The sequence below is a fragment of the Coregonus lavaretus genome (genome assembly GCF_964263955.1).
Source record: "Coregonus lavaretus genome assembly, chromosome: 1".
NCBI lineage: Eukaryota > Metazoa > Chordata > Actinopteri > Salmoniformes > Salmonidae > Coregonus > Coregonus lavaretus.
Window position 1 is genome coordinate 26,159,185 of NC_139988.1, and position 17,843 is coordinate 26,177,027.

Here is a 17,843-nt window from a genome sequence, read left to right on the forward strand (position 1 = left end):
CTCCGTAAATTTGAAAACTCCCTCATGGCAGATCATTTAGAATCACGCCCTCACAACCTTCTTCCGGGCCACTGAAAATAGGGAAAGGTTTCAGCAGGGAATGCCAACCCTGCCATGTTTGCAGATGGTTTCCATGATAGGTGCATAAATCACTGTTAAATAGGAAGGGAGAGTTTAAATGAAATTGAAAGGTTGCTATTGTCATTTTAGTAATCTCAATAAAAACAGTTTGGCTGAAGGTTTACTATTCTGTAGAGTTTCTGCGGCAAGAATCAGGACACATACAGTTCCTTCAAAAACTATTCACACCACTTGACTTTTTCCAAAATTTGTTGTGTTACAGCTTGAATTTTTATTTTATTTTATTGAGATTTTGTGTCACTGATCTACACACAATACCCCATAATGTCAAAGTGGAATTCTGTTTTTAGAAATGTTTACAAATTAATAAAAAGTGAAAAGCTGAAATGTCTTGAGTCAATATGTATTCAACCCTTTTGTTATGGCAAGACTAAATAAGTTCAGGAACAAGTCACATAATAAGTTGCATGGACTCAACTTGTGTGCAATAATAGTGTTTAACATGATTTTTAAATGTCTACCCTATCTCTGTACCCCACACATACAATTATCTGTAAGGCCCCTAAGTCGAGCAGTTAATTTCAAGCACAGATTTAACCACAAAGACCAGGGAGGTTTTCCTATGGATCGCAAAAAAAGGCACCTATTGGTAGATGGGTAAAAAATAAAAGCAGACATTGAATATTGCTTTGAGCATGGTGCACTGACTCATTTTATACTTTGGATGGTGTATCAATACACCCAGTCACTACAAAGATACAGGCGCCCTTCCTAAATCAGTTGTCGGAGAGGAAGGAAACCGCTCAGGGATTTCACCATGAAAATCAGTTACATAGTTTAATGGCTGTGATAGGAGATACCTGAGGATGGAGCAACAACATTGTAGTTACTCCACAATACTAACATAAATGACAGAGTGAAAAGAAGGAAGCCTGTACAGAATAAAAAATATACCAAAACATGCATCCTGTGTGCAATAAGGCAGTGCAGTAATACTGCAAAAAATGTACAGAATAATACGAAATGCTCTGAGATCAGGTTGTAAGCACAGGCAAAATCCTAGAGGAAAACCTGGTTCAGTCTGCTTTCCAACAAACACTGGGAGGCAAATTGACCTTTCAGCAGGACAATAACCTAAAACACAAGGAGTTGCTTACCAAGATGACAGTGAATGTTCCTGAGTGACCTAGTTGCAGTTTTGACTTAAATCAGCTTGGAAATCTATGGCAAGACTTGAAAATGGCTGTCTAGTAATGATCAACAACAAACTTGACAGAGCTTGAAGGATTTTTTAAAGAATAATGGGTAAATATTGTACCATCCAGGTGTGCAAAGCTCTTAGAGATTTACCCAGAAAGACTCAAAGCTGTAATCGCTGCCAAAGGTGATTCTAACATGTATTGGCTCAGGGGGTTGAATACTTATCTAATCAAGATACAGATACGTTAATGTTTTATTTTAATTTAATTTTTTAATAGACACATTATTCCATTTTGACATTACTGGGTATTTTGTGTAGATTGTTGACCAAAAAAAAGACAATTAAATCAACTTTAATCCCCCTTTGTAACACATCTAAATGTGGAAAAAGTTAAGGGGTGTGAATACTTTTGAAGGTAGATGTAGGTACAGCATCATTATAATGTATACCTGCATTAATACTCAATTTTAGATGAATGCATTAAATGTAAAGTATTCCCACAACAATGTGTTGTTGCCAAAGCAAGTTTCCTATTCTACTCTACAGTACAATGTTATTATCTGGGTCATGGACTAACAAGAATAGCCTCTACAGAGTACAATTTCAAAAGGCTGGTGCTGAATCTCTGGCAGCTGGAGTAAACTACATAAGTTCGATGTCCTTAACTGGGCATTTAATGTTTCCCTTACATGAGAGCTATGCAGCTAAAAGCACACAAATGTAGGCTCATCTTGACAAATGCCAGCTGCTGAGGGTAACTTTTAAAGGGGAAAAAAGCCCCTTAGGGGAATCCCTGCTTATTGAAAGCAATGCAGTGCAGGTGAGTGAGGAAGTTTTATGTTCAAGATGCATATCAAAGGGATTAAAATAGCTTTTAATGATTCATGCCATAATTAAGAAGGGAAATTAGACATTCTTCAGATCTATTGCAAGTGAATTTAAATCTATATCTAATTACACTTATTAACAATGCTTTCATACCAAGTATGTATATATATAAATTAATCAATGGATATGTCTGGTAACAGCACAGAAGCAAATTGGCAGTATATTAAACATTTTCTGCACTGTTGTACTGGTGATTCCCTTGTGTGTAGAGGATTAATCTCCAGTTTAAACACAAGTATTATACAGAAATCCCAATACACCTCTTACCGTAAAACATAAGGCACAGTATTAATCTATTAGGGGAAAAACTATATGTTTTACCATCTCACACACTGAAGAGTAATTGATGATACAACTAATGCCATCTTGAATATTCATGCAAATGTTTGGTCTGAAAGGAGTCCTCTTTTCCAAATGCTTTAATTAATAAATGTTTCTCAACTTTTGTGCCAAAATAAAGATAATTTTCTGCACAAAAACGTATAGAAAACAAAATAAATGAATCTCACAAAACAAGATGACTTTTCTTAATTCCTACACTTATGCAACCACTCAGCACAGCATGGGCTATAACATAACATCATAACAGGAAAAATATGCATCTGCCTTCTTTTGTGTATCTCTTATGCACAATATATTTTAAGCATTAAAGTCTTGGAGAGCAAACAGATGATGAACAAATGTAGTAAAAACTATACGGTAAACGCCAACAGTTATCCTCTTAAATACCCATCTTATCTGGAAAATGTTGCTTATGAGAAATTGAGAGTATATCTTTTTATCTTCAGAAAGAAACAGATGTGGAAAAACACACTTTATAGGGAGCAGGTTTTTCACATGGCATGAAAGGGTTTTGAGCTCTCAGAAAACAAAATGGAAGAAAGAAAACAGGATCCAGATTAAATCAATTTTCATCCCTCCACCCGTCTTCAATTCTAAACCTTGGATTTTATTGAATTGCTTAAAAGCACTGGTTGCAACAGAAGAGCCTTGTTCATTTTACAACTGTGAATGCTAGAATAAGTTTCAACAATGTCCGTTATTTATGGGCAGCAGGAAAGCCTTATAAATGTACTGTTCAACCATGGAAAATTAGCACTAAATTAGCTTCCCAGTGATTATCTGGTTGCAAAGGTATGTATCAGCACAATCTGGTCAGAATGGATGGATTGAGATGTGTATGTAGGTGGCATCAGATATACTGAATAGATATAATGTGATAAAAATAAATCGATCTGTGATACATTTGTCAGAACACGTGAGAATGCATTAAAAAAACGGAATGGTTCTTAACTATTTCACATTCTACCCCGGAACTCAACTGTGTGTAGAGAGAGAGAAAAATGACCTCAGGGAAATATTATTTTTTGCAAACGTAAAAGCCTTTATAAAAACAGCGGGTTACCTTATACAGTTCCTTCAGGAAGGTCGACTGGCCGGGGCCAACTTTCCACAGCTACCCTCAGAGACAGCATGTGTGTTAAAGATTACTTTGTAGTAGTCACATTGCCTAGCACCCCTTGGTTTTTGGTTACAAAAGTCACTGACCTGTGCATTGGGGCCACTGTCCCCAAATGACCATCAAGTGCAGGGCTAAGAGGGTCACATAGGACATTACAAAGTCATTTCTCAACAGATTTGGATGCTCATTCCACTAAGCCGTAGTTGGCTTTGAGGCCCCTCGACTGCTTGGCATGGCCTCTATGACAGCTCTATGTACACAGCAGCAAAATGTTGACTATTAAAGTACTGTTCAGCAGGTGGGAACGCAGAATAGCTTACCGTGCGTTGCATCATTAAAGCTTGGAATCGGAATTGAAGTTAATTTTTTGCTTAAATATGATGGATTGGCTGTAAGAGTTCTACAGCATGGTCGATTTGATTCCTGAGAAGACTGCTGGCTGGCTAATAAATAGAACACTACTGTAGGTAACAACAGGTTTGACATTGATGTAACTGGGCAGATGTTTTAATGCAGTTTAGGATGTATTGTGCAGATTGATTAATTGTACAGTAAAGGGTCCACTTGGGTTATAAATGATGATCTCTCAAACTGTCCCATCTCTTTGGTGGAAGAAATTATATTTCACAGCATTCTTTACAAGAAGCTGAACAGAAATGAAAAGAGTTAAATGGCAGCTGTTGATATCTCTATTTACTTTCTAAGTGACTTGAATATCTTTTTCCAAAACAAACATTTCTTCCTCAGGTGTTGTGAGAGGATGAAAAGACAGTAGAGAGCATAACTCATCTCTTCTGGTGAGGTTTAATGCATTTTACTGACCTTCGTAACTTCACAAGAAATTGACCTGATTGATGAGGACCCCAATGCACAATGTATTTTGTATCCAATGCAACAGTTTTATTCCTTGTGCCTAGAACAACAGAAGCTAGAACTCCTGCTAGCATCCCCTAGCATGGTAAATTCATTTTACTCCACCTATCTGTCTTACACAACATCGACACATTTCGGTGAAATATTTGTCTTGGCTACCACGACAGTGATGAAGATTGACTAAGGAAATGATATTTTCTTATTTTATCCAAAGACTGAAACAACAAATTCTGTTTCAATACACATCCTTTTGGGATACTGTTGGTCATCAGGTCTCTGTCTTCAAGGATGTTACTTCTGGATGTATGATCACTGACAGGCAACAGTGCTTTTTCATTTCACTTGGGCCCAGAACTAAAACCATGTGTGTTTGTCTTCTGATGGACTCTGGAAGGAGATCAGCCATCAGCTTTTGAGTCTTGATGATAAATCAGTATGATTGATACAGGGTAGCGATGTCTGGCCTCGTTTTAAACCATTTCAGAAGAAAATGGTTAATATACTATACAGCAGATTTAGTCTTTTTTTTTTCTTACTGTCTTTTTCTTTCTAGGTATTCTCCACTGCAAAACACAAAGCTAATGGTCATGTTGTTCTGTCCTGGGGTAGTATTGGAGAACATGCATACTGTATAAAAGCCCTCTTTGACTGCAGGCTTATGACCATGGCTGATTGTGAGGTGCAGTAGCAGCCCTACAGCCTTGTGAAGTAAGACGAAAGCACACATTCTCTTCCCAAGTACCCATGATGTGGTCAGGAGCTCCGACTTTGTTCCTGTTGGAATACAGGAACAAGTGAGAGGATCCAGAGGCTAGCCTGTTTGACTTCAGACATGCACTGACCACCCTGCCTCTGATAACATTATAGAGTGAGTGTAGCATTTTTATATTTCGAAGCATTCGATGTTCCCGTTAAAAGCCTCAATGTTGGACTTTAATTTGAATGGCAGGTTTACGAGAACACGAAACAGAACAGCAGTCTACAACACCTTTACAGCATTGTACATACATTTTCATGGCATGCTTCCTGTATTTGTCTCAACAATAGTTTACTTTTATTTTGATGAAAACCATAACAAAAACACAGCATTCCGTAACTGAAAGTAAATCCCGAAATCTCCTATCATTACATGGCAGCAGAATCTCTTCAATATTGTAGTTGCCAAGGAGACTACTCTAAACATGAACCCATACAGAACATGTTTACATTTTTATACAAGCAATAAACTGACAGATACATTTGTCAGGTTCAGCTATTCAGTTTAGAGTTAAATGGGGAAATATATGGCATCATTTGGAATCATTTGGTAAGACATTCTCAAGAATAAATGACTGGCAAACTGTTGTTCAAGATTGATAGCAAGATGTTATCCGCTGATCTTTAAACAGTACTGTAGGCTGATTAACATGAAAGAAGGAAATTCACATAGAGCCTTTGTAATCCTCAATTTATGTTTGTAGCTATAGAGGGGAACCTTGAGTTTGTCCAAAATTTACAACAAGACACAAGTTGACCTTGGGACAACGCTTGCTTCTCATGAAAGGATGGCTGAAGATGAATCACAGCGCAAACATTGCCAGGGCACAGGTGTTTTATTTTACAATGATTGGAGAAGACATTTCAGGTCAAATGCAGTTTTCTGCAACTCAGGGAACACAACACCACCCCATTTTGCTAGTTCAGGAAACAAATGTGCATGCCAGCACACATACATATAGAAGTATTAGGAGACATTACTTGTGTGTCTTGCCTTGTCATACCAAACAACATGTAAAAATCTGACCCAGATGTACGTGCTGTTCAAGAGACACTGATTGAGCTGTAATGGAAGTTCCAGCCCACCCACAGAAGACAAATATGGAGAACCATATGTGGAACGATGACTAAAGTAAACTGCAAAACATTGTTATTAGATACAATTTCACCAGCCTTGTGGACAGAGTGCAAGCTGACACTTTGAAAATAAACTGTGAGGCAAAGAAAAATACAAAAAATCCTGTCGTTTACTGAAGGGAAACAGAAGTGGGAATTACCCAACAGAATGTACAATGGCTGTTGTTTTGTGGCCATTCATTTACATGTATTCATTAGATCACTGAGAAACCAGTGTTAACCCTAAAAGCGCCAACAGGGGTACATTTTGACCCCAAATGGTCAAAAATGTAATAATTTCTCAACCTTTTTTTATCCTTCAGAAATGTTGGGACTTTGTCAAGCAACTAGTTACCAACAATAATACACAACTTACAATTGTTTCTGTGTTAATATGGAGGAATTAAACAATGTTTTGTATACTAGCGGTGTGTGTCTAAACTTAAAATGTAGACTCAATAGTAAACTTTGTGATAAAAGCACCAAATTTGGCTCAGAGGTAGATGTATATAACCTGAAAAGATATAGATATGGAGCCATCCCAGATTTGGCCTGGGGGCGTGGCAGCCACTATAACAAAAAAAATTAAAATACATATTTAGCTTCCAGTCAATGTATTTGACCAAGTAGAGAGTATCATCTTTCAAATGCAATTGGAACTGAATTGATAGTCCATAGGGTTCCAAAGTTAGAGCTAAAAGTCTAATTGCACCGGCGCATATACCACCTATACCGCCCAAATTGGTGGCCATCTTAGGTCATACCGGTATGTCCGATTAGTTTAATTGCCAAATTCTCAGCCTCTGAGTATTACAGAAATGCAACACTCACATCAAATTTGACTATAAATGTGTGTTTCATATATAGATATATATCTGCATCTATATATACATAGAGTAGCAGTCAATAGCTTGGACAAACCTACTCATTCCAGGGTTTTCCTTATTTTTACTATTTTCCACATTGTAGAATAATAGTGAAAACATCAAAACTATGAAATAACACATGGAATTACAGTGACTTGCAAAAGTATTCATCCCCCTTGCCGTTTTTCCTATTTTGTTGCATTACAACCTGTAATTAAATTGATTTTTATTTGGATTTCATGTAATGGACATACACAAAATAGTCCAAATTGGTGAAGTGAAATGAAAAAAATAACTTGTTACAAAAAATTCTAAAAAATCAATAACGGAAAAGTTGTGTGTGAATTTGTATTCACCCCCTTTGCTATGAAGCCCCTAAATAAAAAAAATAAAAATCTGGTGCAACCAATTACCTTCAGAAGTCACATAATTAGTTAAATTAAGTCCACCTGTGTGCAATCTAAGTGTCACATGATCTGTCACATGATCCCAGTACATACAGTGAGGGAAAAAAGTATTGGATCCCCTGCTGTTTTACACGTTTGCCCACTGTCAAAGACATGATCAGTCTATAATTTTAATGGTAGGTTTATTTGAACAGTGAGAGACAGAATAACAACAAAATCCAGAAAAACGCATGTCAAAAATGTTATCAATTGATTTGCATTTTAATGAGTGAAATAAGTATTTGACCCCTCTGCAAAACATGACTTAGTACTTGGTGGCAAAACCCTTCTTGGCAATCACAGAGTACAGACGGTTCTTGTAGTTGGCCACCAGGTTTACACACATCTCAGGAGGGATTTTGTCCCACTCCTCTTTGCAGATCTTCTCCAAGTCATTAAGGTTTCCAGGCTGACGTTTGGCAACTCGAACCTTCAGCTCCCTCCACAGATTTTCTATGGGATTAAGGTCTGGAGACTGGCTAGGCCACTCCAGGACCTTAATGTGCTTCTTCTTGAGCCACTCCTTTGTTGCCTTGGCCGTGTGTTTTGGGTCATTGTCATGCTGGAATACCCATCCACGACCCATTTTCAAAGCCCTGGCTGACAGAAGGAGGTTCTCACCCAAGATTTGACGGTACATGGCCCCGTCCATCGTCCCTTTGATGCGGTGAAGTTGTCCTGTCCCCTTAGCAGAAAAACACCCCCAAAGCATAATGTTTCCACCTCCATGTTTGACGGTGGGGATTGTGTTCTTGGGATCATAGGCAGCATTCCTCCTCCTCCAAACACGGCGAGTTGAGTTGATGCCAAAGAGCTCGATGTTGGTCTCATCTGACCACAACACTTTCAGCCAGTTCTCCTTTGAATCATTCAGATGTTCATTGGCAAACTTCAGACAGGCCTGTATATGTGCTTTCTTGAGCAGGGGGACCTTGCGGGCGCTGCAGGATTTCAGTCCTTCACGGCGTAGTGTGTTACCAATTGTTTTCTTGGTGACTATGGTCCCAGCTGCCTTGAGATCATTGACAAGATCCTCCCGTGTAGTTCTGGGCTGATTCCTCACCGTTCTCATGATCATTCCAACTCCACGAGGTGAGATCTTGCATGGAGCCCCAGGACGAGGGAGATTGACAGTTCATTTGTGTTTCTTCCATTTGTGAATAATCGCACCAACTGTTGTCACCTTCTCACCAAGCTGCTTGGCGATGGTCTTGTAGCCCATTCCAGCTTTGTGTAGGTCTACAATCTTGTCCCTGACATCCTTGGAGAGCTCTTTGGTCTTGGCCATGGTGGAGAGTTTGGAATCTGATTGATTGATTGCTTCTGTGGACAGGTGTATTTTATACAGGTAACAAACTGAGATTAGGAGCACTCCCTTTAAGAGTGTGCTCCTAATCTCAGCTCTTTACCTGTATAAAAGACACCTGGGAGCCAGAAATCTTTCTGATTGAGAGGGGGTCAAATACTTATTTCCCTCATTAGAATGCATTTTTTTTTGTTATTCTGTCTCTCACTGTTCAAATAAACCTACCATTAAAATTATAGACTGATCATTTATTTGTCAGTGGGCAAACGTACAAAATCAGCAGGGGATCAAATACTTTTTTCCCTCACTGTATACACCTGTTCTGAAAGGCCCCAGATTCTGCAACACCACTAAGCAAGGGGCACCACCAAGCAAGCGGCACCATGAAGACCAAGGAGCTCTCCAAACAGGTCAGGGACAAAGTTGTGGAGAAGTACAGATCAGGGTTGGGTTATAAACAAATATCAAAAACTTTGAGTATCCCACGGGGCACCATTAAATCCATTATTAAAAAATTGAAAGAATATGGCACCACAATAAACCTGCCAAGAGAGGGCTGCCCACCAAAACTCACGGCCCAGGCAAGGAGGGCATTAATCAGAGAGGCAACAAAGAGACCAAAGATAACCCTGAAGGAGGTGCAAAGCTCCACAGCGGAGATTGGAGTATCTGTCCATAGGACGACTATAAGCCGTACACTCCACAGAGCTGGGCTTTACGGAAGAGTGGCCAGAAAAAAGCCATTGCTTAAGGAAAAAAATAAGCAAACACATTTGGTATTTGCCAAAAAGCCATGTGGGAGAGTTCCCAAACATATGGAAGAAGGTACTCTGGTCAGATGAGACTAAAATTGAGCTTTTTGGCCATCAAGAAAAACGCTATGTCTGGCGCAAACAAAAACATCTCTCGTCACCCCGAGAACACCATCCCCACAGTGAAGCATTGTGGTGGCAGCATCAAGTTGTGGGGATGTTTTTCATCGGCAGGGACTGGGAAACTGGTCAGAATTGAAGGAATGATGGATGGCGCTAAATACAGGGAAATTCTTGAGGGAAACCTGTTTCAGTCTTCCAGAGATTTGAGACTGGGACAGAGGTTCACCTTCCAGCAGGACAATGACCCTAAGCATACTGCTAAAGCAACACTCGAGTGGTTTAAGGGGAAACATTTAAATGTCTTGGAATGGCCTAGTCAAAGCCCAGACCTCAATCTAATTGAGAATCTGTGGTAGGACTTAAAGATTGCTGTACACCAGCGGAACCCATCCAACTTGAAGGAGCTGGAGCAGTTTTGCCTTGAAGAATGGGCAAAAATCCCAGTGGCTAGATGTGCCAAGCTTATAGAGACATACCCCAAGAGACTTGGAGCTGTAATTGCTGCAAAAGGTGACTCTACAAAGTATTGACTTTGGGGGGGTGAACAGTTATGCACGCTCAAGTTTTCTGTTTTTTTTGTCTTATTTCTTGTTTGTTTAACAATATAAAATAACAAAATATTTTGCAAAATATTTTGCATCTTCAAAGTGGTAGGCATGTTGTGTAAATCAAATGATACAAACCCCCCTAAAATCAATTTAAATTCCAGGTTGTAAGGCAACAAAATAGGAAAAATGCCAAGGGGTTGAATACTTTCGCAAGCCACTGTATGTATAAATCCCAATATATTTGCCTCCCAGAGTTGCCTTTTTAGCAGCACATTCACCACTCTCTCAAGCGGCTAACTCTGCCCTCTCGCGGCACAGGCCGAGGGAGACATGAAACGAACTACCCCATCAGCTCAACAGGCAACTAGTCTAGAGACGCTGCTGACGGTGTGTGTGCGAGATGCCGGACAAAAGGCCATTTTAAAGCCATCCTGCAACTTCTGCCGTGTCTACAGACATCCCCCAAACTTACAAATTGAGTGCCCAACTGGTAAATAGTTGTTTATAGATGTCACGCCCTGACTCAGGGGACTCTTATATGTTGAGTCAGGGTGGGTATATTCTATGTTGTGTTTTCTATGTTGGCCGGTGTGGTTCCCAATCAGAGGCAGCTGTCGCTCGTTGTCTCTGATTGGGGATCATACTTAGGCATCCTATTGGCACTAGTTAGTTGTGGGATCTTGTTCCGTGTGGAGGCGAGTTTTGTGTTCAGCCATGTTTCGTTTGGTTTGTTGTTTTGTCATGTGTTTATTCGTTGTAAATAAACATGTATGCATATCACGCTGCACCTTGGTCTGACCCGTCCTTAAACGAACGTGACAGAAGATCCCACCAAACACGGACCAAGCAGCGTGCCCAGGAGCAGACAGCCTGGACATGGGAGGAGATCCTGGACGGAAAGGGATCCTGGACATGGGAGGAGATTCAGGCTGGGATGGCTCGCCGTCCTTGGGAGGAGACAGTGGAGGCCCGGTATAGAGAGGAGCAACAGCAACGCAGAAGGCGCCGGCCGAGGAAGAAGCCAGAGAGACAGCCCCAAGAAAAAATTTTTGGGGGGCTAAAAGGGTGGTCGGGGAGCGATGGAGAAGAGCCCCGACCACTGCACTCGTGGGGGCTCAGGGTGGAGTCCTCACGGGAGGAGGACTGGGCGCGGAGAGTGAAAGACTGGTACAGTCGGAGATCTCTGACGTCAGTTCCCAGTTCGGTACACCTCGTGCCCGCGTCTCGCACCAAGCCAGTGGTGCATGTCTCTAGCCCGGTACGGCCCGTTCCTGCTCCCCGCACCAAGCCAGTGGTGCGTGTCGCCAGCCCGGTACGGCCCGTTCATGCTCCTCGCACCAAGCCAGTGGTGCGTGTTCCCAGTCCGGCCCGGCCCGGCCTGCTCCTCGCACCAAGACAGTGGTGCGTGTCGCCAGTCCGGCCCGGCCTGTTCCTGCTCCTCGCACCAAGCCAGTGGTGCGTGTCACCAGTCCGGCCCAGCCCGTTCCTGCTCCTCGCACCAGACCAGTGGTGCGTGTTTCCAGTCCGGCCCGGCCCATTCCTGCTCCCCACACCAAGCCAGTGGTGCGTGTTCCCAGTCTGGCCCAACCTGTTCCTGCTCCTCGTACCAAGCCAGTGGTGCGTGTCGCCAGTCCGGCCCGTTCTTGCTCCTCGCACCAGACCAGTGGTGCGTGTTTCCAGTCCGGCCCGGCCCATTCCTGCTCCCCGCACCAAGCCAGTGGTGCGTGTCCCCAGCCCGGTACGGCCCGTTCCTGCTCCTCGCACCAAGCCAGTGGTGCGTGTTCCGAGTCCGGCCCAGCCTGTTCCTGTTCCTCGTACCAAGCCAGTGGTGCGTGTCGCCAGCCCGGTACGGCCCGTTCCTGCTCCTCGCACCAAGCCAGTGGTGCGTGTCGCCAGTCCAGCCCGGCCTGTGCCTGCTCCTCACACCAAGCCAGTGGTGCGTGTCGCCAGTCCGGCCCGGCCCGTTCCTGCTCCTCGCACCAAGCCAGTGGTGCGTGTTCCCAATCCGGCCCGGCCTGTTCCTGCTCCTCGCACCGAGCCAGTGGTGCGGGTTCCCAGTCCGGCCCGGCCTGTTCCTTATCCTCGCACCAAGCCAGTGGTGCGTTTTCCTAGTCCGGTTCGGCCCGTGCCTGCTCCTCGCACCAGACCAGTGGTGCGTGTGTCCAGTCCGGCACGGCCCGTGCCTGTTCCACCGGTGCCTGGTCCGGCACCAGTCAGCTGCTCCACTCCGGAGCTAGAGCAGTCCGCTCCACCGGTGCCTGATCCAGCTCCGGTCAGCTGCTCCACTCCGGAGCCAGAGCAGTCCGCTCCACCGGGGTCCAGTCCAGCTCCGGTCAGCTGCTCCACTCCGGAGCTAGAGCAGTCCGTTCCACCGGTGCTAAGTCCAGCTCCGGTCAGCGGCTCCACTCCGGAGCCAGAGCAGTCTGCTCCACCGGGGTCCAGTCCAGCTCCGGTCAGCTGCTCCACTCCGGAGCCAGAGCAGTCTGCTCCACCGGTGCCTAGTCGAGCTCCGGTCAGCGGCTCCACTCCGGAGCCAGATTAGTCCGCTCCACCAGTGCCTAGTGCAGCTCCGGTCAGCTGCTCCACTCCGGAGCCAGAGCAGTCCGCTCCACCGGGGTCCAGTCCAGCTCCGGTCAGCGGCTCCACTCCGGAGCCAGAGTAGTCCGCTCCACCGGTGCCTGATCCAGCTCCGGTCAGCGGCTCCACTCCGGAGCCAGAGCAGTCCGCTCCACCGGTGCCGAGTCCAGTTCCGGTCAGCGGCTCCACTCCGGAGCCAGAGCAGTCCGCTCCACCGGTGCCCATTCCAGCTCCGGTCAGCGGCTCCAGTCCGGAGCCTGAGCGGTCCACTCCACCGGCGCCCGGTCCAGCTCCGGTCAGCGGCTCCAGTCCAGACCCAGACGTCAGCCCCTCTCCAGGTTCAGGGTCTCCGACACCAGGGTCCAGACAGGGCTTGGAGTATCGTGGGAGGAAGGGACCAGACCAGGGGCGCAATAGGGAGGCGGAGAGTATGTGGTCGTCACGCCCGGAGCCGGATCCGCCTCCGAGGCGGAATGCCCACCCGGCCCCTACCATGTTATGTAAAGGTTGTGCGGTCGGAGTCCGCACCTTTGGGGGGGGGGCGGGGGTACTGTCACGCCTTGACTCAGGGGACTCTTATATGTTGAGTCAGGGTGGGTATATTCTATGTTGTGTTTTCTATGTGGTTCCCAATCAGAGGCAGCTGTCGCTCATTGTCTCTGATTGGGGATCATACTTAGGCAGCCTATTGGCACTAGTTAGTTTTGGGATCTTGTTCCGTGTGGAGGCTAGTTTTGTGTTCAGCCTTTGGACTTCACGTTTCGTTTGGTTTGTTGTTTTGTCGTGTGTTTATTCGTTGTAAATGAACATGTATGCATATCACGCTGCGCCTTGGTCTAACCCGTCCTTAAACGAACGTGACAATAGATATGTCAGTCAGGTGACTATCTGCCAGCAGAGACTTATATTGCAGTAACGTTGAAGGGCTCTGGCTAGTATTACTTATCAAGCTACAAGGGGGGTGAATACTTTCGCAAGTCACTATATGTAGTAACCAAAAAAGTGTTAAACAAATCAAAATATATTTTATATTTGAGATTCTTCAAATAGCCACCCTTTGCCTTGATGACAGCTTTGCACACTCTTGGCATTCTCTCAACCAGCTTCATGAGGTAGTCACCTGGAATGCATTTCAATTAACAGGTGTGCCTTCTTAAAAGTTAATTTGTGGAATTTATTTCCTTCTTAATGCATTTGAGCCAATCAGTTGTGTTGTGACAAGGTAGGGGAGGTATTCAGAAGATAGCCCTATTTGGTAAAAGACCAAGCCCATATTATGGCAAGAACAGCTCAAATAAGCAAAGAGAAACAACAGTCCATTATTACTTTAAGACATGAAGGTGAGTCAATACGGAACATTTCAAGAACTTTGAAAGTTTCTTCAAGTGCTATCGCAAAAACCATCAAGCGCTATGATGAAACTGGCTCTCATGAGGACCGACACAGGAATGGAAGACCCAGAGTTACCTCTGCTGCAGAGGATAAATTCATTAGAGTTACCAGCCTCAGAAATTGCAGCCCAAATAAATGCTTCACAGAGTTCAAGTCACAGACACATCTCAACATCAACTGTTCAGAGGGGACTGTGTGAATCAGGCCTTCATGGTCGATTGCTGCAAAGAAACCACTACTAAAGGACACCAATAAGAAGAAGAGACCTGCTTGGGCCAAGAAACACGAGCAATGGACATTAGACTGGTGGAAATTTGTCCTTTGGTCTGGAGTCCAAATTTGAGATTTTTGGTTTCAACCACCATGTCTTTGTGAGACGCAGTGTGGGTGAACGGATGATCTCCGCATGTGTATTTCCCACCGTAAAGCATGGAAGAGGAGGTGTTATGGTGTGGGGGTGCTTTGCTGGTGACGCTGTCTGTGATTTCTTTAGAATTCAAGGCACACTTAACCAGCATTGTTACCACAGAATTCTGCAGCGATACACCATCCCATCTGGTTTGGGTTTAGTGGGACTATCATCAACAGGACAATGACCCAACACACCTCCAGGCTGTGTAAGGGCTATTTTACCAAGAAGGAAAATTATGGAGTGCTGCATCAGATGACCTGGCCTCCACAATCCCCCGACCTCAACCCAAATAAGATGGTTTGGGATGAGTCGGACCGCAGAGTGAAGGAAAAGCAGCCAACAAGTGCTCAGCATATGTGGGAACTCCTTCAAGACTGTTGGAAAAGCATTCCAGGTGAAGTTGGTTGAGAGAATGCCAAGAGTGTGCAAAGCTGTCATCAAGGCAAAGGGTGGCTATTTGAATTATCTCAAATATAAAATATATTTTGATTTGTTTAACAATTTTTTGGTTACTACATGATTCCATATATGTTATTTCATAGTTTTGATGTCTTCAGTATTATTCTACAATGTAAAAATAAAGAATAACCCTTGAATGAGTAGGTGTGTCCAAACCTTTGACTGGTAGTGTATATATATATATATATATATATATATATATATATATGTATATATATATATATATATATATGTGTGTGTGTGACTAGGAAACTAGGCGGATGTCGCGCGTCACTACTTCACAGGAGAAGCATTGATAATAGATGGGCTGGACATGCCGAGGGATGAGTTCGGATTGGTCTGCCATGTAGCACACTTCTGTCTATAACATGAGCTGGTCAGTATGTGTAGGTAATCCTTTCTATCACAGCTTTTTTTTTAAAGATATCACATAGTAGAATGCAAAAGTGTTGCTCTCCACTTTCTGGAGGACCAAGTTTTGAAATCAGTGGACTGCCCGGTGGAAGCAGAGTATGATAGCTAAGGAGATGGAGAAAATTCTGGCGTTTGATTGCAAATATGCAGAGGAAGTCGTAAAGAGAACACACAGAGGGCTGTTGTATAAAACACCTGTCTCCGGATTACATCTTCAAACTAAGGGAAACCATGGCATCCGTGACATAGAGGGAGAAGTGTTCATCCATGTATATGGGTAAGAGTCTAGCTAGCTACATTTTCAGATATTATACATTTCTAATTTTGTTAGAAAGTTGTTTTCATTGCATGTTAAAGCGTACTGTTAGCTAAATAGCTAACGTTAGCTGGCTGGCTCGCTAGCTAACATTGCATGTATGATCTGTGTAGCAATATTATTTGTATCTCAGAGCCATTTGCATTGCTAGTTATAGCCTAATGTTAGCTAGCTAGCTAACATTGAACGTCGTTGGTTAGCTACCTGCAGATTAATTTGGGGTAGTAACGTTATCAAATCAAATCAAATGTTATTTGCCACATGCGCCGAATACAGTGAAATGCTGACTTACAAGCCCATAACCAACAATGTAGTTTAACAAAAAAAAAAAAAAAGCTAATAATTAAAGAGCAGCAGTAAAAGAAAATAACAGTAGGGAGGTTATATACAGGGGGTACCGGTTCAGAGTCAATGTGCGGGAGCACCGGTTAGTCGAGGCAATTGAGGTAATGTGTACATGTGGGTAGAGTTAAAGTGACTATGCATAAATAATAAACAGAGTAGCAGCAGCGTAAAAGAGGGGGTTGGGGTGGGGGGGCAATGCAAATAGTCCGGGTAGCCATGATTAGCTGTTCAGGAGTCTTATGGCTTGGGGGTAGAAGCTGTTAAGAAGCCTTTTGGACCTAGACTTGGCGCTCCGGTACCGCTTGCTGTGCGGTAGCAGAGAGAAAAGTCTATGACTAGGGTGGCTGGAGTCTTTGATAATTTTTAGGGCCTTCTTCTGACACCACCTGGTATAGAGGTCCTGGATGGCAGGAAGCTTGGCCCCAGTGATGTACTGGGCCGTACACACTACCCTCTGTAGTGCCTTGCGGTCGGAGGCCGAGCAGTTGCCATACCAGGCGGTGATGCAACCAGTCAGGATGCTCTCGATAGTGCAGCTGTAGAACATTTTGAGGATCTGAGGACCCATGCCAAATCTTTTCAGTCTCCTGAGGGGGAATAGGCTTTGTCGTGCCCTCTTCACGACTGTCTTGGTGTGTTTGGGCCATGATAGTTTGTTGGTTATGTGGACACCAAGGAACTTGAAGCTCTCAACCTGTTCCACTACAGCCCCGTCGAAGAGAATGGGGGCATGCTCAGTCCTCTTTTTTTCCTGTAGTCCACAATCATCTCCTTTGTCTTGAGCACGTTGAGGGAGAGGTTGTTATCCTGGCACCACACGGCCAGGTCTCTGACCTCCTCCCTATAGGCTGTCTAATCATTGTCGGTGATCAGGCCTACCACTGTTGTGTTGTCGGCAAACTTAATGATGGTGTTGGAGTCGTGCCTGGCCATGCAGTCATGGGTGAACAGGGAGTACAGGAGGGGACTGAGCACGCAGTTTGGATTATGGTTCATTGTTTAGCGAGCTAGCTACATGTCTAAACAAAAGAGTTCACTATGCAAGTAACCATTTCACTGTACCGTTTACACCTTCTGTATCATGTGCATGTGACAAATAAATGTTGATTTTATTTGATATAGTATGTGTTTACCAGAGACGGTAATGTGAAGAACAACATGGCCTGCACCAAACTCAAGTTAGGATATAACGTTAGGCCAACGAGACAGTGCCCAAGTTCTAAAATTCACCCTGTAGAATGCCCTGCTTTTATTTCGTCACAATCACAACCGTAAGCTATTTTCTGTAATTGGATCGCCATTAACTTATGAATAATGATCTTGTTGTGAGTTTATTTTCCTGTAAAATGTAATACAAATGAGCTAAAGTGAAAACGATGTCAGCTATACAGTGAGGTAAAAAACTATTTGATCTCCTGCTGATTTTGTACGTTTGCCCACTGACAAAGAAATGATCAGTCTATAATTTTAATGGTAGGTTTATTTGAACAGTGAGAGACAGAATAACAAC